Source organism: Hyperoodon ampullatus (genome assembly GCF_949752795.1).
Source record: "Hyperoodon ampullatus genome assembly, chromosome: 2".
Classification (NCBI taxonomy): domain Eukaryota; kingdom Metazoa; phylum Chordata; class Mammalia; order Artiodactyla; family Ziphiidae; genus Hyperoodon; species Hyperoodon ampullatus.
Window position 1 is genome coordinate 108104225 of NC_136915.1, and position 26021 is coordinate 108130245.

General features: G+C 35.4%; 1 pseudogene across 1 annotated transcript; it reads left to right on the forward strand.

Moving 5' to 3' along the window:
- Positions 1–1044: 1044 nt before the first annotated feature.
- LOC307064937 (olfactory receptor 5J3-like) lies at positions 1045–26021 on the forward strand (annotated as a pseudogene). Its single transcript has 2 exons — positions 1045–1945; positions 26016–26021. The product of its transcript is annotated as an olfactory receptor 5J3-like (transcript).

A 26021-nucleotide genomic window follows, 5' to 3' on the forward strand; every position in this document is an offset into this window, starting at 1 on the left:
ACATAATAAAGACCTTATATGAGAAGCCCATAGCTAACATCATACTCAAAGGTGAAAAGCTGAAAACATTTCCTTTTAAAGCACTTACTTATTATCTCACAGTTTTGTGGGTCAGAAGACCAGGCACAGCATGGCTCAGCTGGGTGCTCTGCCTCACTGAAGTACAGGCACAGCATGAGCCTAGCTCAAACCTGAAATCATGGTGTGTCATCTGGACTGGGTTCTTATCTAGAGACTCTGGGGAAGATTCCACCTTCACGTTTATTCAGGTTATTAGAAAAAATTAGTTTCTTATGATTTTAGGACCAACCATTAAACTGTTACCTTAACACATGGCCCCCTTCATCCTCAAGCCAAAAATGACACATAAAATTCAACTTGTGATTTGAATCTCTGAATTCATCTTCTGCTCTGCTTTTAAGGGCTCATGTAGTTAGATAAGGCACACTTGAATAATACAGGATAATCTCTGTATTTTAAAGTCAGGTGATTAATAACCTTAACTACATCTGCAAATTCCCTTCTGCCACAGAATGTAACAAATTCTCATGAATAACACCAGGGAGCAAAGGTCATGGAGGCTATTTCATACCCAGTAAATTAGAATTTGATATTGTGACTTCTTCCCAGGGTAGAAAGAGGTTTGGAGGAAAAATATTTTGGTTCTAGTTTAATTCATCAATTGCTATTTTTCAATGTCAGTGCTTAAGACTGAATTTCCTTCCTTCCTTAATTCTAACAAAAGTTTTATAGAGTACATATGGATTAATGAGAGAGATAAATCCCTCACCTAATAGAAATTATAGACTGATAGGGGAGTCAAACGAACTAATAGGTAATAGTGAAAGCATGACAGGTAAACACAGGGGCAAAGGAGCATGGGAATGAGGTGGAATGCATATATCCTAGTCTCAAAGTGTCAAACTACACTATCTAGAAGAGATGTAATTTAATCCATGAAATAAAGGATGAGTGTTAGTTCTCCCAGTGTTTGTCCCTGTATCTAGTTGTATTTTCATTTCAATTGAGAAAGAACTCAAAGAAATGGAAAATCAAGGTGTGGTTGCTGTATTCATCTTCCTAGGACATTCCAACCATCCTGAATTATAAGGGTCATTCTTCCTGGTCTTCTTGATCATTTATCTGATAACTCTTCTGGGAAATACTTTCACATTAACAATGGTCAGAGACAATCCTGCCCTCCCTAGTCCAATGTATTATTTTCTCAGCACTTTGAGTTTCTTGGACATCTGCTACTCATCTACCACCATTTTGGTCATGCTGGTGAACTTATTCTAGGAGAAGAAAACCAACTTGTATGAGCTCTGTCTTTCCCAGATCTTACTCCTTGTGACCTGTGCTGGTGCTGGTGCTGACGCTGTCTTGTTGGCTGCTGTGACCTGACTAATATGTAACCATTTGCCACGTTCTTCAATATCTTCTCCTCATGAGTCTGAAGGTCTGTGTATATTTGTTGAGTTGAACTTAACTGTGTGGGCTAGAGAATTCTGTGAAACACACAGTGCTGACACTTTCTGTGGGCCCAACCAGGTCAGCCACTTTCTCTGTGACATCCCATTGCTCCTAAAGCTCTCCTGCTCAGACACCTCTCTCAATGAGTCTATGTTCCATATGGCCAGCACCACCACTGGCCTGAGCTCCTGCCTATTTACTGCAGTGTCCTACATGCTCATCATCTCTGAAATCCTTAGCATTCTCTCTCTCAGGGCAGGAGTAAGGTCTTCTCTACCTGTGCATCCACCTCCCTGTGGTGGTGGTCTTCTTTGGAACAGCCAACTTTAACTATTACAGACCCAATATAGGCTACATCCTGGACATCCTGGTCTCTGTGCCATTCTGTGTTGTGACCCCTGTGTTTAACCCTGTCATCTACAGCCTGAGAAAAAAGGAGATCAAGGGGGCCCTGAGGAAGTGGATGGAAAAGGTGAATTCTCTAGTAATATCAGTGAATAGATCAATATTTTTCATTCTGGAGAATTTCTTTTTGTCTTTTCGTTTTCTCTTTTTCCCTTTTTCCAGTTGGTCACATTTATTTGTATGATAACTTTTTAATTTACTAAAATATCATTTTAAATAATTCTTTTTAACCATTTTTAAATTGTGTATATTTAAGGTGTACAACATGTTGATTTGATATGGATATACATATCATATCATATCATATGAAATAGTTATTACAGTCAAGCAAATTAACATACCATCTCCTCAAAAAGGGAATCCCCCTATACTGTTGGGAATGAAAACTGGTGCAGTCACTATGGAAAACAGTATGGAGGTTCCTCAACAAAACTAAAAATAGAGTTGTTATGCCAGCAATCCCACTCCTGGGCATATATCTGGAAAAAAACTATCATTTAAAAAAGATACACGCACCCCTATGTTCACAGCAGCACTATTCACAATAGCCAAGACATGAAAACAACCTAAATGTCCATCAACAGATGAATGAATAAAGCATATGTGGTACATATATACAATGGAATACTACTCAGCCATAAAAAAGAATGAAATAATGCCATTTGCAGCAACATGGATGAATCTAGAGATTATTATACTAAGTGAAGTAAGTCAGAAAGACAAAGATGGATACCATATGATATCACTTATATGTGGAATCTAAAATATGACACAAATGAACTTATCTATGAAACAAACAGATTCACAGACATAAAAAACAGACTTATGGTTGCCTAGGGGAAGGAAGGGAGGGGAGGGATGGATTGGAAGTCTGGGATTAGCAGATGCAAATTATATATAGAATGGATAAAGAACAAGGTCTTACTGTATAGCAGAGGGAACTATATTCAATATCCTGTGATTAACCATAATGGAAAAAATTTGAAAAAGAATGTACACATATGTATAACTGAACCACTTTGCTGTACAGCAAAAATTAATACATCACTGTAAATCAACTATACTTCAATAAAATAAATTTTAAAAACATATCATCTCCTCACAGTTACCAAATTTTTGTGATAAGAGCACCTGAAATCTACTCTCTTAGCATACTTTCAGTATTCAATACAGTATTATTACCTATAATCATGATGAAGTACATTAGATCTCCAAACTTATTCATCCAAACTATATAACTACAACTTTGCACTCTTTGACAAACATCTCCCTGTTTTGCCCACCACACATTCCCCAGCTCCTGGTAACCATCATTCTATTCTCAGCATCTATGAGTTTAACTTTTTTAGATTCCACATATATGTGAGATCATGCAGTATTTGTCTTTCTGTGCCTGGTTTATTTCATAGCATAATGTCCTCCAGGTTCATCTATGTTGTCACAAATGACACAATTTTCTTCCTTTTTTAAGGCTGACTATATCCATTATACATATATATCAAATTTTCTTTATTCATCTGCTCATGAACACTTAAGTTGATTCCATATTTGGCTATTGTGAATGTTTCAATGAACATAGAATATCTCTTATAGACTCTTTTCATTTCCTTGGGATATAGACCCAGCAGTGGGATTACTGGGTCTTATAGTAGTTCTATTTTTAATTTTTTGAGGAACCTCCATACTGTTTTCCATGATGGCTATATCAATTTACATTTCTACCAACAGTGCACAAGTATTTCCTTTTCTCCACATTCCTGCCAACAATTGTTATCTTTTGTCTTCCTGATAATAGCCATTCTAACAGACATGAGGTGGTATATCACTTTTATTTTGATGTGCATTTCTCTGATGAATAGTAATGTTTAACATTTTTTCATATACCTGTTGGCCATTTGTATGTCTTCTTTTGAGAAATGTCTATTCAGGTCCTTTACCTATTTTTTAATCAGGTTTTTTTTCTCAGTATTGTGTTCTATGAGTTCCTTATATATTTTGGATATGAGCTTCTTAATCATATGTATGGTTTGAAAATATTTTCTCTTATTCCATAAATTTCTCTCCACTCTATGGATTGTTTCCTTTGCTGTGCAGAAGTGTATTTAGCTTAATGTAATCCCATCTGTCTATTTTGCTTTTGTTGCTTGTGCTTCTGGAGCCATATCTAAAAATCATTGCCCAGACCAATGTCAAGAAGTTTTTGCCCTATGTTTTCCTCTAGTAGTTTTAGTTTCAGATTTGACATTTAAGTTTTTAATCATTTTTAGTTGATTTTTATATACAGAGTGAGATGTGTCCAGTTTCATTCTTCTGCATGAGGATAATGTTTTCCCAATACCATTTATTGAAGATACTGTCCTTTCCCCATTTTGTGTTTTTGTACCTTTGCCAAAGATCAAGTGACCATAAATGCATGGATTTATTTCTGGGCTCTCTATTCTGTTCCGTTGGTCCATTTGTTTTATTTCATTTATGATCATGCTATTTTGGTTACTATAAATTTGTAGTCTATTTTGAGATCTGGTAGTGTGTTGCCCCCAGCTTTGTCCTTTTTGCTCAAGATTGCTTTGGCTATTTGGTGCCTTTTGTGATTCCATACAAATTCTATGATTATTTGTTCTATTTCTGTGAAAAATGCCAATGGAATTTTGGTAGGGATTGCAATGAATCTGTAGATCACTTTGCATAGTATGGACATCTTACAATATTCATTTTCCTAATTCATGAACATAAATATCTGTCCATTTATTTGTGTTTTCAATTTCTTTCATCAATGTTTTATAGTTTTTAGTGTACAGATCTTTCACCTCTTTGGTAAAATTTTTTCTAGGTATTTTTTGATGCTATTGTAAACAGAATTGTTTTCTTAATTTCTTTTTTCATATAGTTTGCTATTAGCTCATAGAAATGAAACTAATTTTGTAAACTGATTTTATATACTACATCTTTATTAAATTGTTTATTAGTTCTAACAGTTTTTTTGGTGGAGTCTTTAGGGTTTTGTGTATACAATATTATGTCATCTGCAAACAGAAACAATTTTACTTCCTCCTTTCCAATTTGGATGTCTTTTATTCCTTTTTCTTGCCTAATTGATCTGTCTAGGACTTCCAGTATTACAGTGAATAGAAGTGATGAGAGTTGGCATCATTGCCTTGTTACTGATCTTAGAAGAAAAGGGTTCAGATTTTCACTGTTGAGTATGATGTTAGCTGTGGGCTTGTCAATATATGGCCTTTATTACGTTGAGGCACATTCCTTCCATACATAATTTGTTAAGACTTTTTATCATGAAAGTGTGCTGAACTTTGTTAAATGCTTTTCCTGCACCCATTGAGATGAACATATAATTTTTATTCTTCATTCTATAATGTGGTATATCACATTTAATGATTTACATATATTGAACCAGCATTGTACCCCAGGGATGAATCCCACTTGCTCATGGAGTATGATCCTTTTTAATGTGCTGTTGGTTTGTTAGTTTTTTGTTTTTTTTTTTTTAGGGATTTTGTATCTATGTTCAGAGGGATATTGTCTTGTAATTTTCTTGTAGCATACTTGTTTAGCTCTGGTATCAGTGTAATGCTGGGAATTTGGAAGTACTCCCTCCTCTTCAATTTTTTGGAAGAGTTGAGAAGAATTGGTATTAATTCTTCTTTAATTGCTTGGCAGAATTCACCAGTGAAGCCATACTGACCTTCTCCTTGTTGGGAGATTTTTGATTACTGATTCAATCTCCTTACTTGTTGTTGGTCTCCTCAGATTTTCTTTTTCTGATTTGGTCTTAACAGATTTTATGCTCTATGAATTTATCCATTTTTTTCTAGGTTGTCCAATTTGTTGGTGTATAAATGTCTATAATGCTATCTTACAATTCTTTGTATTTCTGTGGTAACTGTTACAATGTTTCCTCTTTCATTTATAATTTTATTTGTCTTCTGTCCTTTTCTTCTTGTTAGTCTAGCAAAAGGTTTGCCAATTTTGTCTATCTTTTCAAAACCCCAACTCCTAGTTTCATTGATCTTTTCTATTTTTATCTAGTCTTTATTTCATTTATTTCTTCTCTGATCTTTGTTATTTTCTTCCTTCTGTTAACATTAGGTTTAGTTTGTTGTTTTTCAAGTTTCTTCTGGTACAAAGTTACATTACTTTTTGAGATCTTTATTTTTTTCCTAATGTAGGCATTTATCAGTAAAAATTTCCCTCTTAGAACTGCTTTTGCAGCATCCCATAAGTTTTGGTATGCTGTATTTTCATTTTTTTGATCTCAAGACATTTTTATTTCTCTTTTGATTATCTTCTTTGACCCACTGTTTACTCGAGAGTGTGTTAATTTCTACATATATATGAATTTTCATAATATTCCTCTGTTACTGATTTCTAAACATTATGGTTGGAAAAGATATTTGATATGATTTCAATCTTCTTAATTTTGCTGAGATTTGGTTTCTGACCTATTTTATGATCTATCCTGAAGAATGGTCCGTGTGCACTTAAGAAGAATGTATATTCTACTGCTGTTGGATGGAACATTATGTATATGTCTGTTAGGTCAATTTGGTCTATAGTGTTGTTCAAGTTTGCTTTTTTCTTACTGATTTTCTGTTTGGATGATCTATCCATCACTGAAAGTGACAGATAGAAATTTCCTACTATTATTGTAATACTAATTCTCCTTTCAGTTCTGTTAAAATTTGCTTTATATATTTAAGTGCCCTGACATTGAGGATATATATATTTATAACAGTTATATCATTTTGATGAACTGACCCCTTTAGCATTATACAGTTGTCTTCTTTGTCTTTTGTGACAGTTTTTGACTTAAAATCTATTTTCTCTGATATAAGTATAGCCATTCCTGCTCTCTTTTCATTGCCACTTGCATGGAATATCTTTTCTCATCCCTTCACACTCAGCCTACGTGTGTTCTGAAAACTAAAGTGAGTCTCTTGTAGACAATATATTGTTCTAGCTTTTAAAAAAAAATCCATTTAACCACTCTGTGTTTTTTGATTAGAAAATTTAATCCATTTATATTTAAAGAAAATTTTGATAAGTGAGGATTTGCTATTTCCATTTTGCAAATTTTTCTTTACATTTTGTAGTTTCTTTCTTTCTCTCTTATTGTCTTTCTTTGTGATTTGATGCTTTTTTGAGTAGAGGTATGCTTTGATTCCTTTCTCCTTATCTTTTATATGTATACTTCAAGTTTTTTATTTGTGGTTACCATGAGACTTACATAAAACGTTTTATAGTTATAACAGTCTATTCTAAGCTGATAACAACTTAACTTTAAGTGATAACACTTAACTTTGACCGCATACAACAACTTTACGCTTTTTCTCATAATTCCACGTTTTATGTTATTGACATCACAATTCAAATATTTTATATATTATATATCCATTAACAAATTATTGTAGCTATAGTTATAATGAATACTTTGTCTTTTTACTTTTATGATAGTTAAAAGTAATTTTTGGGGCTTCCCTGGTGGTGCAGTGGTTGAGAGTCCACCTGCCGATGCAGGGGACATGGGTTCGTGCCCCGGCCCAGGAGGATCCCACAAGCCATGGAGTGGCTAGGCCCGTGAGCCATGGCCACTGAGCCTGCACGACCGGAGCCTGTGCTCCGCAATGGGAGAGGCCACAACAGTGAGAGGCCCGCATATCACCAAAAAAAAAAAAAAAAAAAAAAAGTAATTTTTGTACCACTATTACAGTATGAGAGCATTTTGAATTTGACTATGAGTTTCATACTTTCATATGTTTTCATGTTGTTAGTTAGCATCCTCTCATTTCAACTTAAAGAACTCCCTTTAGCATTTCTTGTAAGGCAGGTCTAGTAGTGATGAACTTAAATATGGAGAATTTCTTGTGTGTAGAAAAAAATGGATGTTCTGGCTGACATTGCTCTCTCAATATAGTATCTCTTTACAACTGTTATGTTCCATTCTACCAGGGCAAACAATTACAACTGTGCTAAGCATTCGACACATTGCAATCTCATGTTCATTGTGTGCTTTCCAGTGAACTGATTTTCACAACCCCAAAACAAGTACCATATCCATAAGAAGTCACTCATACTTTCCCCCCAAAACCTCTAACCCTAGGCAAGTATTAATCTACTTTCTATCTCTATGGATTTGCCTATTCTGGGATTTAACATAAATGGAAATATACAATATGTGGGCTTTTGTGTCTATTTTCTTTCCTTTAGCATCATGTTTTCAAGCTTCATCCATGTTGTAGCATGTATCAGTACTTCATGCCTTTTTATGCCAAATAATATTTCACTGTGTGGATATATCACAATTTATTTATCCAATTATCAGTTGATAGACATTTGGATTGTATCCACTTTTTGGCCATTATGAATAATGCCGCTATTAACATTGTGTACAAGTTTTTGCAGATTTATATTTTTATTTCTTTTGAATATGTATCTATGAGTGGAACCGCTGGGTTTTATAGTAACTATGCATAAACTTTTGAAGAACTGCCAGGTGGTTTTCCAAAACAGCTGCATAATTTTACATTACTACTAACAGTGTTTGAGGGTTCCAATTTCTCCACACCCTCACCAACACTTGTTATTAGTTTTTTTGGTGATAGCCAAATGGCTAATGATTCTAAGGTCTTTCATAAGCACCATTTCTGTACTTCTCCTTAACATATGGAAAAACCCATGTTGCTAATGGGATTTTTTAAACTTTAGAGACTTAACTCTTCACCCTGTCTAATGTTTATATTCCAATTTTTGTGGGGTAAAATACTGCAAGATTTTCAAACGTATAGCCTTCTCCCCTTCTATGACCTACAGAGCTGTTTGATGGCTCTGCAATTTTTCCTTTAGAACTCACATCAACAGTGTCATCACCAGGTCATGAGAAATGGCAGAACCAGAAATCAGGGGACATGAAGACATAAGGATGCTGGTGAGGAAGAAAGGAAGCACCACGTCTATGTGAGCAGACTCAATTAGGAATGACTTCGTGCCAAGAGAGCAGATATGCTGTTAGTACTGTAGCTCCAGATACATGTCCAGTTGAACATGCAACATGAGGAGTCTAGTTCCAAGATCCAAGGCCATGGCTACCAGAACAAGTGGAGAAAGTTCCCTGGTGCTTTGTAAAATCCCAACTAAATGAGCCTACATCCATGCATCTCCTTTCTTTTCCTAATGGGAAGGAGGAGAAGGCAGTCTCTCAGGCTTTAGCCACCCACATCCTAACAAAAAATCTAGCACTGAAATTCACCCACAAATGTCCCAAAAGAGATGAGAAGCTGATCTCCTCATTGCATGCTGGGAGAAAATGATTGCCACGAGGTTAATGAATCACAAGAGAATCAACTGCTCTTAATTTCTACAGTTTCTATTCAGGCTTTTGCCCTTGAGTTGTGTTTGCACTCTGAGGAGTCCCGGAATAGCTGCTTAGAGAGAGATTACATGGGTACTCCCAAAAGGTCAGTCCATAGGCACTTATAAATATCCATTCTAGAAAAATGAGTTACTAGAGATATCAAAGAAGGATTTTCAACTCTTGCATTAGGAAATGAGCATGCTCAGGGCAGCTCCTAGAATGGAAGGTCCCTCTCATGATACATGGCAGTCAACAGCCTGTTTTACAAAGAGTGACCTTTCCAGTCCAGGAACTAGAGTGAGAGCACCAAGCCCTACCACCAAAGCCAGAAATTCAAGGCTTTTGGCAAGAGTCAGTGGTAAGTAGTTTAGTTACCATCACAGTTGAGAAAAACACTGCCAAGTGTCAGGATATACTTACTTCTTAAGAGCATATTATAAAATATTAAACATATTTTCATGGCATTTATGTAATGCATAGGTTTAATATCATTTTTGTGTATATCAATGCCTATAATAGTAATAATAAAACCAGAGTTGAAATTATGTTAGTGATTACCTATTTGAAAGCCTGAGGGAGGCCTGAATACCTTAAGTAAGATAATATGAGGAGAAAATTTTTCATGGTAAATAATATATAATGCACAGTATTACTCCTACTCTAATTTTGATAAGCAAGACAGAAAGAAAGCATTATCTCTCAGGCTACATTATAGTATGACATTAAAGGCACACTTGTTTAAATAAAATGTAATTAAATTTGCATAAAACATATTTGGAAACTCCCTTTGTTCACTAACTAGGGGGTTCTCATCTTTATGTTTCAACACACTGGTGTTTGGGAGATGTGTTGCAAGCAATTTTTTAACTGTAATAAAGCCTTGTAGCTTGTGAGTCATTTGCTTCTCCTACAGTTTCTTTTTAGAAATCTCATTGATTCAGGGTTATTCCTATATAATTTCATTCTCACTCATTTGCCTTTGAGATGATTTATTGATCGGGAAAGAATGAAGCAGAGTTGCTGCTCTCTGGTTGGGAACTGAGCCATAGCCACCACCTGGTCTCCACTGGAATCACTGCTCTTATGGGAAAGGAGAACAGTAAGACCACCACAGGCAAAGGGGCCATGGTGCCACATTTATAACCCCATATAATGTTATTTTTCTCTGGTCAGAAAGCTGTTTGCACCAGAACTGCTGGACAGAAATGTCCTCCTGATTCAGCTGAGATGTTTTTTCTCAATCTCTTCTTTCTCTTTGGGCCTGACTACAGTGCTGGATTTTGTATTTTCCCTTTTCCACTGACTTCAACCTGGGTTTTTTGTAAGTGGTCTCTGCACCCCAAGGCTTGGTTCTGCATTCAGCTTCAGTAGGCAGTGGGATCAGATGCCACTGAGAGTATGAGCCTCCATGATGGTGGGGTCAAGGACCTGAGATTCCCTCTCCTGGAGAGGTCATCAGTGGAGGCCAGCCCTTCTCCACTCTGACAATCACATTCATGAGAAGGAACTCAAATTTTAACAATGGCTCTCTGCTGTCCATGGGATAGGCTGGCGGACAGGTGCAGTTTCCTGTTGGATCCCTATAGAGCCACCCGTTTCTCAAACCTAAGACTAAATACACTGGTTAGGAAATGACCATCTATATCATATTTGAGGCAGAGATGTATGTTGAGAAATCCTTGTCTGATAAACACTTCCTGCTCTCATGCTGGGGCTGCCTAGGGGTAGGGATAATGGTAGAAAAGCAAGAGTCAGTCACTCAACTCTTTCTGTAAGTATAGTATAAATTCAAGAAATTGGTTTGACCGATATTACCAGTAACTCTTTTTGTTTTTATGGGGGTTTTTTAATGCTGATTTTATTGAATTGCCAGGAAATTTAAAAGGTGTAGATATTTTCCCTATTTGGTTCTCTTTTGTATTTCTTATTCCATGGAAAGTTCTAGCAGTACAATGAACTTTAGATTATAGCCTTCAAAGTCAGATAGATGGGATTAAATTCCAAGTTATGATAATAGTGGCTGTGCAACCTTAAGCATCAGTTCCTCCCTTGCAAAACCCAATAAAATACATAAATTCGTTGTGATAAATACTTGAGATTGTGTGTATAAAGCACCCTACCCAGTGCCTGGTACATCAAAAGTACTCCATAAGTAGTAGCCACTAATATATTTGGGGCTACTGTTTTTGACAATCATAGGACCTTGGGCAAAACTATGCAGGGATGGAAAGGAAGCTGGGATTATTTGTACTCTGGCTTCTTTTATATAGTCAAGCATATATTCATATTAACAAAGGACTTGAAAGACACACACAAAACTGTTTAACAGTGTTGCTGGGCAAATGGTGGTGCAAAGGTGAAGATATTCCATTTTCATTTGATATGTCTTTGACTCAGGGAAATTGCCCCATTTTGTCCTCAGGGATGGGCTTCGAATCATATTGTAAAACATTTAAAATAAGCAGGGTGCACAACTTCAGAAACCATATTTTAAAAAATCACTAAACATTTTAAAATTCACTTTTATAATTTAGCTATACACAGATGATGCATCATTTTCTCTTTGTGGAATCACTTCCATGAAAGATTTCATTTCTTTCTAAGAATAAACCTAAATATCTACCTACAAAAGAAGTTGTTTATCTATCTTTTCAATATCGTGAGTTAAGAGAAAATGCACGTTACTGATTTTTAATGAACTGAAATCCATCTATGCAGTTGATAGAGAAAACAAATAATAGTACACACATATTACATAAGGATTTTCTAAAGAACATGAAGATTGTCAGCCCAACTCTAACATTACTTTACCATGAAGGGATGCCTACAGCTAGCATGGAGAGAATGGTGAGTATCAGTAAACTATCTTGGATACATCTTCAACCAACCTTCCTGTGAACTTTTGGAGATCACAGGAGTCCCACCTTAGCCTACTTCTCTTCTTACTTTATCTATTCTCTGGTTGATTTCATGTTCAGCTATGGATTCAAAAGCTACCTTCAAGACAATGATTCCCAATCCATTTCCAAACAGGTTTAGCCTGTCTCCTGAGGTTAAATCCTTTATTTTCAACTGTCTATTGGGCATTTCCACGTGGATATCCCACAGATACCTAACACTCAACATCACTCAGATCTAATCCACTGTCTCATCTCCCTACTATACCTCATTTATTTCCTGTTTTAATTAATTACCCCAGCCTGCCCAAACTGATTCAGATCCTCACCACCCATAAACTTCAAAGTGCTCCAAGTATGTCTCCTTCTCTGTGATTGAATGCACATGGATTTTCTCCAACCTCCAAAACTCTACATCTTCAGTTACAGACATTTTCATTTTGATATGGTTTTAGTTTTCAGACTACTCTCTTGGACAACCAAAGGTGTTTAACATGAAGGCACGTGGACTATGAAGGGCTCTGGGGATGGGTTTCACAATTATATGACCCCACTGGGATTACATGGAAGATTCCGTGCATGGGTACACGTACATTTTCTGGATCTATAGAGTTTTATCAGTTTTTTAAGCTGATAATTTTCGAAAACACAGGCTATTACCTTCCAGATGTCCCCTGCTTCCAGTCTGCCCTCACCTAGTATGTGGTCTCTGGGCCATTGTTGATACCCTGCAACATTCCTGCCTATTCTCACACCAAAGTCTGGCTTCCAGGCAGCATAGGCACCTGGACTCCATGCTGCCCATGAGGAAGGAGAGGATATTTTCTGAGACCCCTGTTGGAGGACTTTTCAGTTTTTGTTTTTTCCCAATGAGCTTGCTCAGAGGGCAGGTCTAACACAGCCTCCACATGCCAGTCCTATTCCCCAAAGCAGCTGCTTCCCTAACACCTCCTCTGGGGTAGCTAATATGGTTGTGCTATAACTGAAAATCACGAGCTTCTTAGAATTAGTGATGGAGTTTGGTAGCAACCAGCCAGGGCTGACTTACCAGGTCTCTGCAACTAACAGGAATCTCCAGGGATTGGGGATGCAGCTGTAGGTGAACAGGCTGCCAGCAAAGCTCAGAATCCTGCAGTCTTCCTTCCTCTGGCAGGAGCACAGCTCTCAGGGAAGTTCACTAGTGTCCCAGAGACCTCTGGATCCTTTCTCCTGTAAACATGAGGACAACAGAAGTCCCATGGGCTTGTTTGCCCTTGGCTGGACAGACCCATGTTGTCTGTTTTACTTGAGATTTCTGCCATCAATATTGCCTGGGTTGCCAACCTACTTATGGGACAGTGTTCTCACACATGGCACCTCTCCCAGTAAAACACACATACACATACACACACACACACACACACACACTGTGAACATTACTTTTCATCTGTAGTCTAAGGCTCATGGGACTAACAACCAGGTTCACTCCAAATTAATCATTGAGGAGAGTGAATTAATCATTGTGAATCCTTAATTATTACGCTTGTATATGCCTGAAGAGGCAAGACTGTAGGCAGGGAAACAATCTAAAGGCAGTTACAATGGCCCAGATAAGAGGTGATAAGTTTCTGAACTGTAACCGTAGTAGAGGGGAAGTAGAAAGATGAGAAAATGGAAGAATATATTTAAGAGGTCTTAGTGATTGGTTGCGCTTGGCTCTGACCAATACTGAAATGAAAATTGCATGAAAAATATTTCCTGTTTTTATCTTTTTCTTACTTTATTTTTAAAAAGTGAATTATATTTCACATACAGTAAAATGCACAAAACTTAAGTTTATAGGTTGATGAATTTTTACAGATATATGCACCCATGAACCACTACTCAAATTAAGATGTAGAATATTTCCATCACCTCAGAAAATTCCTTCATACTCCTTTCCCATCAGTGTTATCCAGAGGTAACTTTGAACTTATTTTAAATGGCTACCACAGTACAAATTATTTTAAGTCTTTCTTCCTTTATTTGTTAAAAAATTTGTCTTAGATTCATCAGTGTTTATACATATATTGGTATTCTAAATAACCGTGTAGTATTCCATTGTATGACTATACCACACTTTTGTATCCATTCTCCTGTTGATAGGCATAGTGTTTATTCCTAGTTTATACTATTATGAACAAATTGGTTTTGATTATTATTATACAAGTCATTTTGTTTACATATGCACTTACTTTCCTCAGGTATGTGCCTAGGAATGGTGTTTCTGGGTCACAGAGTAACTGTATGTTTAACTTCGTTAGAAACTTTCCAAATAGTTTTCAGAAGTGGTTGTATAGACCTCCAACTTCAGCTCAGAGGTTTAGAGAGCTGGAAAGAGTGTTGCTTCTAGCATTGCAACAACAACAGTAAAGTTGGACATAACGCAAATTAATGACTTTTCTTGAACACATTAGGGAATTGAAATTGCAGGGCAAACAACTAAACAGAGAACTGGGGAGGCATAGACTCTTGCAGGGAGAAATAGGAACCAAGCATTTTTTTTTTTTTTTTACCTGGGACAGAAGCCATCGGATGCCATGTAAGCTGATAAGGCTCAACTTCTCTGTTAATTTAATGAATTACTAAACACTAAGTGTGGGCCAGAATGAGTGTGTGAAATCCCTGGGTACCATAGGCAAGAAGGTATTCACCCTCTTGCTTTCCTCCATGAACTCCATCAGATGCTCATAGCAAAGACCAACAAGTATTGAGAAAGCTTCCCTATATGGGGCTGTCTGGGGGAGGAAGGCAGAGGGAACAGCAGCGACTGCAAAAACTTCTTCCAGGTCCATTTACCATATTTTTTCCTACAGAAGTAAAGCTGTAATCTGCAGGGCAAAAGCAACAAAAAGTATCACCTTAGGACTTTGTAGAAAAACACTGCAGCTGGGAAGGGACAGGGACACAAATTCTACCACTCGGGGAGAGGTTATGTGCTAGGACCAGCACTAGAGCTGGCAGAGGGGCAGGATCACTCATGAAGGCCACACCCCCAAGACCCAGGTTCGCAGTACCTAAGACTAAGCCTTACCAGGACATCAGAGGATATCTACCCACTCCCCCGCCTCCCACCCCACCCCCCAGTTCCCCACCAGCCCACTAAAAAGCAATGAGTAAAATTAACAGTGGAATACAATTGTTACAGTGGCATCAAGAAACAGATTATCTCTGGGGATAGTAGTAGGAAAGGTAGACACAAAGCAGGCAGGGAGAGTAAAAATTGAGAAAAATAAAACTCTGGCAAACTTGCCTAACCCTAAGCACAAGAAATCAGTAGAGAAATTTGAAGCCTGTAGTGCACTGAAGGTAACGATAGCAACAACAAACTCCAAACTCAGGCCAATTCCTCTCTAGATTAACCCAAACTCCCATACTAAAGGTCTAGCAGAAGGGAAGACATGCTCATCTCCAAGCCTCATCCTCCCCAAATTTACCTCAGTCTCTACTGTCCTAACTGTTCAGTTTCAACCAAAAGTTATAAGGTATACAAAAAGGTAAAAAAAAAAAAAGCAACCCAACATTCTGAAGACACAAAACCAACATCAGAAGTAGACTCAGATATGACAAAGATGGTAAAACTACCAGACACGGAATTTAAAATAACAATGATTAATAGATTAAGGCTTTCAATGAAAAAGGTAAACAACATGCAAAATCAGAGCTAATTTCAGAAGAGAGTTGGAAACAATAAGAAAAGATCAAGTAGAAATGCTAGAAATAAACATAGTGACAGAGATAAAGAATTACATTTATGGGCTCATCAGCTGAAGAAAAGAATCCATGAACTTGAAAATATATTAAAGAAATTACCCAAACCAAAACACAAAGAGAAATAAAAGTAAAAAACCAAACCCCTCCCAAAATCCAGAGTATCTGAGAGCTATTTTACAGCACCAAACATAAACATAATTGGAATCCCAGAAGTAGGATTATTAAAAAATACGTCTCAATAGTTGTATTTAGAAAAAAAATTCAACAAAATTTAATGCCCATTCATAATAAGAGTCTTACCAAGTGAAAAATAGATGGAACTTCCTTAACTGGTAAGGGCACATTTTTAAAAACCCTATATTAACATCATATTTAATGGTAAAATGCTGCATGCCTTCCCCCCAAGGTGAGGAACAGGCAAGGATGTCCTAACCCCTCCTATTTCACATTGTTTTAATTTGCATGTTGATGTATCTTTTCTTAAGTTATTGGCCATTTAGATATAGTCTTTTGTGAAGTGTCTGTTCATGTCTCCCAGTTTTCAATTGTGCTGTTCTTTTGTCTTTTGTGTTTTTATTATTGATTTATAGACATTTAAAATATTTTGGATATGACTCTTGTGAGATAAATATAAATATTTTCACAGTCTCTACACTGCTCTTTATCCTTTAATAGTGTTTTTTGAAGAATAAAAGTTCTTAATTTTGATGAAGTAGGTTAGCAATTTTGTTCTTCAGGTAAGTTGGGAGTCAAGATTCTTTATTTTTCATACATATATTCAGTTGCTCCAGCTCCTTTTATTTAAAAATATTCCTTTAAGAGGATATGGGGAGGGGGAAGGGTAAGCTGTGACAAAGCGAGAGAGAGGCATGGACATATATACACTACCAAACGTAAGGTAGATAGGTAGTGGGAAGCAGCCACATAGCACAGGGAGATCAGCTTGGTGCTTTGTGACCACCTAGAGGGGTGGGATAGTGAGGGTGGGAGGGAGGGAGACACAAGAGGGAAGGGATATGGGAACAGATGTATATGTATAACTGATTCACTTTGTTATAAAGCAAAAACTAATAAAAAAATATATTCTTTTAACATATTGAATGGCTTTGGTAACTTCATTGAAAATCAATTGCCAGTATATGTTATGTGTCCATCTATGAGCTCTGTTTTGTCCCACTGATCTATTTGTCTTTCCTTACAATAGTGCCACACTGTCTTAATTATTTAAAGTTATTTAACTCTTGAAATATGAAATACGTTCTCCAACTTTATTTTTATTCTTCAATAATATCTTGGCTATCCTAGGTCCTTTAAATTTCCAGATAAACTTTAGAATCAGTTTGTAATTTCCTCAAAAAGAACTACTGAAATTTTTATTTGGACTGTGTTGAATCTGTAGGATGATTTTTGTCTCTAATTTCTCTAAGCAATATTTTGTGCTTTACAATGGAGAGAACTTGCAACTTGTTTGTTAAATTTATTTCTACACACTTGTTGATAAAGCTATTGCAAATAGTATTGTTTTAACTTACATATCCAGAGTTTGTCGATTATAGAAATACAATTAATCTTTGCATATTGACTTTGCTTCCTGAGATTTTCTTAAATATTACTTCATTAATTCCTCTTGATTTTCTACATACACAGTCATGACATCTGTGAATAAATGCAGGTTGACATCTGTCCTTCAAACATTTATGCCTTTTACTCTTCTCGTCTTGTTACATTAGTTAGGACTTCTAGTACAATTCTAAATATAAACTGTGAGAGTGGACATCCCTGTTTTTTTTATATGTTACACAGAATGTGTCACCATTAAGTATAATACAAACTGTAGGGTTTTTCTAAATATATTTTACCAGATTGAGGAAGTTCCCATTTATTCCCAGTTTGTTGGATGTTTATTTTTTATTATGAATGGGTATTGAATTTTGTCAAGTGCTTTTTCTGCATTTATTGAGTTGTTCACAGTTTTTCTCCTTTATTCTATTAATATAAGGATGGCAATGATTAATTTTTAAATGGTAAAACAACCTTACATTCCTGTAATAAACCATAATAAACTATGGTGTATTATCCTTTTCAAGTATCATTGGATTGGATTGGATAGTATTTTTTAGGCATTTTTGTGTCTATGTTCATGAGGGATATCAGGTGTAATTTTCTTTTTTTATAAAAAACCTTATCACATTTTGGCATCAAGATTATGCTGTTGTCATAAAACAAGCTGGGAAGTATTCCCTCTGTTTTTATTCTATGAAGAGTTTTTGTAATACTATATTATTTCTTCTTAAAATGTTTGATAGAATTCACCATGAAACAATCTGGGCCTGGAGTTTCTTTTTGGCAAGGTTTTTAATTGCAGGTTAAATTTCTTTTAATAGGGCTTCCCTGGTGGTGCAGTGGTTGAGAGTCTGCCTGCCGATGCAGGGGACACAGGTTTGTGCCCCGGTCCGGGAAGATCCCACATGCCATGGAGCAGCTAGGCCCATGAGCCATGGCCGCTGAGCCTGTGTGTCCAGAGCCTGTGCTCCACAACAGGAGAGGCCACAACAGTGAGAGGCCCACGTACCGCAAAAAAAAAAAAAAAAAAAAAAAAAAAAAAAAAAAAAAAAAAAATTCTTGTAATAGATTCACACCATTCATATATTCTGCTTCTCCTTCTGTCAATTACTTCTTACATTTTCAGAAGTTGTGTTTTTCAAGGAATTTGTCCATTTTATCTAAGTTGTCAAATTTAACAGAATAAAGTTGTTCCTTGTATTTTATTATCTTTTTAATGTTTGTAGAATCTGTAGTGGTGTCCACATTTTTCATTCCTGATTTTGGTAATTTGTGTTTTTTATTTCTTTGATCAGTCTTGCTAAGGGTATATCAGTTTTATTAAACTTTTCAAAGAACAAAATTTTGCCTTTATTGATTTCCTGTTTGTCTGTTTTCTTATTTTATTAATTTCAGGTCTGTATCATTAAAAAATTTTTTTATTTGGGTTTAATTTTATCTTCTGTTTCTAACCAATAAGTTAGAAATACTTCTACCCAATAGGGTTAAAAGCCTAGATTATTTATTTTAAACATTTATTTTCTTATATAGGCATTAAAAGCTATAAGTTTCTCTTTAAACCTTGTTTTAGCTACACCCCCCACTTTTTTTAAAAAATTTTTGGCTGGGTTGGGTCTTCGTTGCATGTGGGCATTCTCTGGTTGCTGTGAGTGGGGGCTACTCTTCGTTGCAGTGCATGGGCTCTAGGCACACAAGCTTCAGTAGTTGCAGCACATGGGCTCAGTAGTTGTGGCTCATAGGCTCTAGAGCACAGGTTCAGTAAGTTGTGGCACTTCAGCTTAGTTACTCTGTGACATGTGGGATCTTCCTGGACCAGGGTTTGAACCCATGTCCCCTGCATTGAGAGGCAGATTCTTAACCACTGCACCACCAGGGAAGTCCCCACCCCACAAATATTTATTAGCTGTGTTTTCATTATCATTACATTTAAGATATTTTCTATTTTCCTTATGACTCCTCTGACCCATAAGTTTCATGGAAATGTTTGCTACATTTCTAAATATTGGGGGATTTTTCAGATATCTTTTTGTTATTAATTTATAATTTAATTCCATCATGGTCAGGAAATATACTCCATATGAAACTTGCTTTGTAACCCAGGTCAGGAAATATACTCCATACAAAACTTGCTTTTGTATGGTCTACTTTAGTGAATATTACATTTGCATTCAACTGGAATGTTTATTCTGAAATTATTGGATATAAAGTAGTGTTAATTACATCAAGGCAATTGTGTTGTCACAAAATATATTTGTGACAAAAATCCAAAATATATTTTAATAATTAAATATTCTATATCCTTACTAAATTTTTTGTTAACTAATTTCATAATTTTCAATGAGAAAGGAGTATTAAAGTTTCCAACTATTATTGTGAACTTGTCCAACTCTTTTTTTGTCAATATTTTATTTATTTTTCAGTTATTTTAATAGATGCTTTTACACATTTGTGATTATTATGTCTTTTTGATGAACTGATCCTTTTATTATTACAAATATTCCTCTTTACTTTTGGTAATCTCTCTAACTTAAAGCCTACACATCAACTTTTTTTTTCACTTCAACTTTTTTTACATTTGGTTTTACATAGTATATTTGTCCCTATCCTTTTATTTTGAACATATTCAAAATCTAATATGTCAAATGAGTTTCTTAAAAAGGGGATATACTTGGTTCATTTTAAAAACCAGTCTGAAGCTCTGTCTTTTTATTGGAGTGTTTATTCTACTTACATTTTCTGGTATTACTGATGTGATAGACTTAAGTCTAGTATTTTATCATTTGTTTTCCATTTGTCCCATCTGATCTTTTGTGACTTCTTTTGGATTGGGTTTTAATTTTTATTATTATTCCATTTTATCTCTTCTATTGGTTTTTGGATATACTTCTTTGTATTATTTTTTAGTGCTCACTCTATTGTACTATACATTGTTTACTTAATATGATCTATCTTTAATTTATGTTTTACTACTTAAGGTACAAGGCAATACTACAAAACATTTTTCTATTTTTTTCACCCTCTCACCCTTTGTGTTGTTATTGTTATGTATTTAATTTCTATCTATGTTATAAGCTCTCCAATGCATGTTATTATTTTTTTAAACAGTTAGTAGTCTTTTAAAATTCTTTACAAAATATATTTGCCCATTTATTTGTCCTTTTGGACTGAGTAAATTTTTTATGATTCCATCTTAAATATGGTCTCTTTTCTTTCAATTTTCATTTTAGACATGGAAATATTAAGCAAAGAGAGAAGAAGTAACTTACCCAGGTTCTCATAACTAAAGAATTACAATGATGAGCTTTGATCCCAAGAAATCTAACTCCAGAGTTCACAACTTAACCAATGTAGTATATTGGCCATGAAAGGAGAGTTTACCATAAGCAACTGAAACTTAAACTTCAGGGCCCTAATTTGCAGAGACATTTTCTAAAACCTTGGGTGGTGCCCTAGAAAGCTATTCACATAATCATGCTACGAAGATTTACAAAAGTAAGATATTTTCAAAAATTTTAAAAGGCTCCCTCACACCAAAAAAAAAAAAAAAAAAAAGTTTCTGGACTTCAGAAACGTGGATCTTCTTCCTGAAGCCATGTGAAATAATCTGAACTTCATTTGATAGAGAATGGAGGCCACTGAAAGAGTTTTAAGATAGGGAGTGATTGGATATATTTTAGGGTTTAAAAAATCACTGCTTTCAATAGGATAGCATCCTAGGATAAGGTTCCCAGTTTAATATTGATTGGACAGTTTATGAAGGCTGCCCTTCAGGTTGCAAAGTTTCTGATTAAATAATTCAATAAATACTTGTGTTCCTTTAGTAGTTTAGAAACATGAATCATGAACTTAAGGGCACACATAAAAGCCCATCAAGTAATATATATATTACAATCAAGTTATATATATATATATATATATATATATATATATATATATATATATCTGTTGGGGTTCTAACAGAGTAATATTTTGCTTTAATTGATAACTTATATGGGAGAAATAAAAACAAGCTAGGTTTTATCTTTATTCTTAAGGAGAATTATTTATTATGTAAAAAGTTGATATGGAAGAAGATGTTAAAATTTCCAATGAGTAAAGTTTTCTACTCTAGAGAATAAAATGGGCTGATGAGCATGATAGGCTGATATCACAGGTCAGGAGAAAGATATAAGGAAGAATAATTAAACATAATTAGGCAAAATGAAAAATAATTAGACTAGATTTTCTCAAAGGAAATATATTAAAATCCAGAATTATCTAAAAATATAGATTCATTTATTCATTCAACACATAATTACTGCACACATACTGTATGCCAGGCACTGTCTTAGGTATGAGGGATAGAGAGGGAGCAAAACTGAGCTCCTGGCCTCACTGAACTTATACTACAAACAGATTCAAATAGATAAATAATTTCATGCCAGATGTAGCATAATGCTACAAAAGAAGTAAAGCAAGAGAAGAGGATAAAATGATGGAGCTGCTATTTTAGATAGAATTTTCAGAGGAAGTTTCCTTAAGGAAGTAAGAGTTCAGGAAAAACTGCAATGAAAATAGGAAACAGACCATACAAATATCTGGGGGAAAGTTTCTAGCTGAAGAAATATCAAGTACAAGCCCTTACAATGGGCATGTGTTTGGTAAACTTAAATGGAAAGCAGCCCTGTGTAGCTCAAGCTGAGTGAACAATGGGGAATAATGGTGGAAAGTAATATTAGAAATGTAGTCAGAGGTCAGATCCCATGGTCTTTGTATGCTAAGGTGAGATCTTTAAATTTTATTCTAAGTGAGATGGGAAACTATCAGAAGGTTTTGAGTTTAAGAGTGGTGTAATTTTGTTTATGCTGTAAAAACTCACTCTGGTTGCCGCTGTGTGGAGATTGACTAAATGAGAACAGGGGAGTGGAAAGAAAATAGGAGTCTGTTGTAGAAGTCTAGGCAAGAGAAAATGATAGCTTGGACTGGGGTCTCTGTGGTGACAGTAGTGAGAATAATATTTATTCAACTTGGAAGGTAGAGCCAAAGAAAATATTTTACCTTAATATATTTTTGTATGGATTAAAACAATAGCATTGATAGCCACGGTTGATTGAACACCTATTATATAGCAGGCACATTACTTATATTATCTCATGTTACTTCTCCCAAAAACTCTGATATAGGCAGTATTAATATCAGAATGCAATGAGCAAACTGAGGAACAGAGAAGTCTGCTAACTTATCCACCATTCACATCTAGCAAGCAGTAGAAGTAGGATTTGATTTTACATCTATCTGATTCAAGAGCCCACCCTTTCCACTATATCATCTCACCCCCAAGATTGATAAAGGTGCAGAAATCCCTATTCACAGTTATTGTGAACCTGTCAGCATGGATAATTTAAAAGAAAGCTAATAACTGTATCAATTATTTTTTCAGAAAACATACAATGTTTGAGAGTAAATCTTGGTGTCATAAAGTTTACTTTAATAAGTTAACATACTTAAGTATGTTTGATTACTTAGAATTTTTCCATCTGCAGTATATTTAAAAACATGGAGACCAAATTTATTCTGAAGAGGTAACCAGAAAGGCTCACATATACTTATGTATAAAAATGTTCATTCCAGTATTTATAATAGTAAAAGGTATCACCAAGACTGATGTCAAGGAGCTTACTGCCTGTTTTTTTCTAGGAGTTTTATGGTTTCAGGTCTTATATTCAAGTCTTTAATCCATTTTGAATTAATTTTTGTGTATGGTATAAGACAGTAGTCCAGTTTCATTCTGTGGCTGTCCAATTTTCCCAACAGCATTTATTGAAGAGATTTTGCTTTCCACAGTGTATATGTTTGGCTCCTTTCTCATAAATTAATTGACCACATATGTGTGGGTTTATTTCTGGGCTCTCTATTCTGTTCCATTGATCTACGTGTTTCTCTCTTTTTTAAAAATATTTATTTATTTATTATTTATTTGGCTGCATTGGGTCTTATTTGCAGCATGCAGGATCTATTTTGTGACATGAAAAATCTTCTGTTGTGGTGCACAGACTCTTCATTGCAGTGCATGGGCTTCTCTCTAGTTGCATCTCGTGGGCTCCAGAGTACACAGCCTCAGTAGTTGCGGTGCATGGACTTAGTTGCCCCGCAGCATGTGGGATCTTATTTCCCCAACCAGGGATCAAACCCATGTCCCCTGCATTGGGAGGCAGACTCTTAACCACTTGACCACCAGGGAAGTCCCCTATGTGTCTGTTTTAATGCCATACTACACTGTTTTGATTACTATATTAACTTTGTAATATGGTTTAAAGTCAGGGAGCATGATGCCTCCAGCTTTGTTCTTCTTTCTCAAGATTTCTTTGACTATTTGGTGTCTTTTGTAGTTTCATACGAATTTTAAAATTATTTATACTATTTCGGTGAAAAATGCCAATAGGAATTTTGATAGAGATTGCACTGAAACTATAGATTGCTTTGGGCAATATCAAATTTTAACAATATTAATTCTTCCAATTCATGAATACAGAATATATTTTCATTTGTTTGTGTATTTTTCAATTTCTTTCATCAATATCTTATAGTTTTCAGTGTACCTGTCTTTCACCTCTTTAAATTTATTTCTAGGTATTTAATTCTTTTTAGTACAATTGTAAATACAATTGTTTTATTTCTCTTTCTGAGAGTTTGTTTTCAGTGCATAGAAATGCAACATATTTTTGCATATTGATTTTGTATTTTGCAAATTTGCTGAATTTATTTTTTGTTGTTGAGTTGTAGGAGTTCTTTATATATGCTGGATATTAATTCCTTATCAGATATATGACTTGTAAATATTTTCTCATATTCTATAGGTTATCTTTTACTTCTTGTTAGTGCCCTTTGATGATACTTTAATTTTCATGAAGTAAAATTTATTTTTCTTTTGTTTCCTGTAATTTTGGTGTCATATCTATGAAATTGTTGCCAAATATAATGAAATCAAGGTTTCCCCTCAATGTTTTCTTATAAAAGTATTATAGCTTTAGCTCTTAAGTTTTGGTCTTTAATACATTTTGAGTTAATTTTGTGTATTATATAAGGTAAGGGACCACTTCTTTCTTTTGCATGTGGATATCCAGTTTTCCCAGAACCACTTGTTGAAAAGAACTTTTTTTCCTCCCATTGAATAGTCTTGGTACCCTTGGTGAAAATCAACATGTATGTGAGAATTTATTTCTGGGCTCTTTATTCTATTCCATTGGTCTATAAGTCTGTCTTATGCTAGTACAATATTGTTGCTTTGCAATACGTTTCAAAGTCAGGAACTGTGAGTCCTCCAACTTTATTGTTCTTTGCCAAGATTGTACTGTCTATTCAGGGTCCTTTACAATTTCAAATGAATTTGAGGATTGGCTTTTCCATTTCTTTGGGAAAGATCTATAGAATGTTGATATTGATCAAAATGTGTAGATCAGGACTTCCCTGGTGGCGCAGTGGTTGAGAGTCCGCCTGCCGATGCAGGGGACACGCGTTCGTGCCCCGGTCCAGGAAGATCCCACATGCCGCGGAGTGGCTCGGCCCGTGAGCCATGGCCGCTGAGCCTGCGCATCCGGAGCCTGTGCTCCACAACGGGAGAGGCCACAACAGTGAGAGGCCCACACACCGCAAAAAAAAAAAAAAAAAAAAAAAAATGTGTAGATCATTTTGGATATACTGACATTTTAACAATGTTAAGTTTTCTTAACCATGAACATGGGATGTCTTGCCATTTATTTATGTCTCCTTTAATTTCTTTCAGCAACGCTTTGTGGTTTTCAGTGTAAAAAGTCTTTCACCTCTTTAGTAAGACATTATAAATACTTAATTCTTCTAGAGGTCATTGTAAATGGAATTGATTTTTTTAACTTCCTTTTTGGATTGTTCACTGTTAGTGTACAGAAACACAAATGATTTTTGTGTGTTTAACTCTGCTGAATTTGTTTATGAGCTCTAGTAGCTTTCTTGTGGATTCTTTGGTATTTTCTCTATATAAGATCATGTCTTCTGTGAATGGATAGTATTACCTCTTTCTTTCCAATTTGGGAAATTGTACTCCTAATATTTTAAAACTATAAGCAGAGCTCAATATTTACATAACTGGAAAAAACCTACAATGGAGTACACTGAAAAGTAGCACTGATTCTGATTCTGCAGGTGATTAAATTCTTTATATTTTTCTAATTTTCCTGAATTTTTACAATTAAATTTTATTTCTTAGAAAAATTAATATGCTTACCAAAAAGGGCAAGGATAGGAGGTATATATTACCAAGGTAGTGAGAAATGAGTTCATACTAATGAAGGGTTTAGTGGCTTGTTGCTAGTTTTAACCAAGTCTGCTTTTATTTTCACACACCAGTAGCCATGCAAATTTGTGGGTGGTCCCTGGGCCTGAGCTGGTTAGATCTGCTGAGTGAGAAGTTCTGGTCTCTCTGAAGGCATTTCTGCACACCTCCCTCCACAGTCCAAACTGTCTATATCTAACATTATTTTACATGGCCCTATAAGTTTACAAGTCCATTTGGGGTGCTCTTTGTACATTCTCATTATGGCTTCTTTTTTCTTATTGTTTTGTAGCTGTGA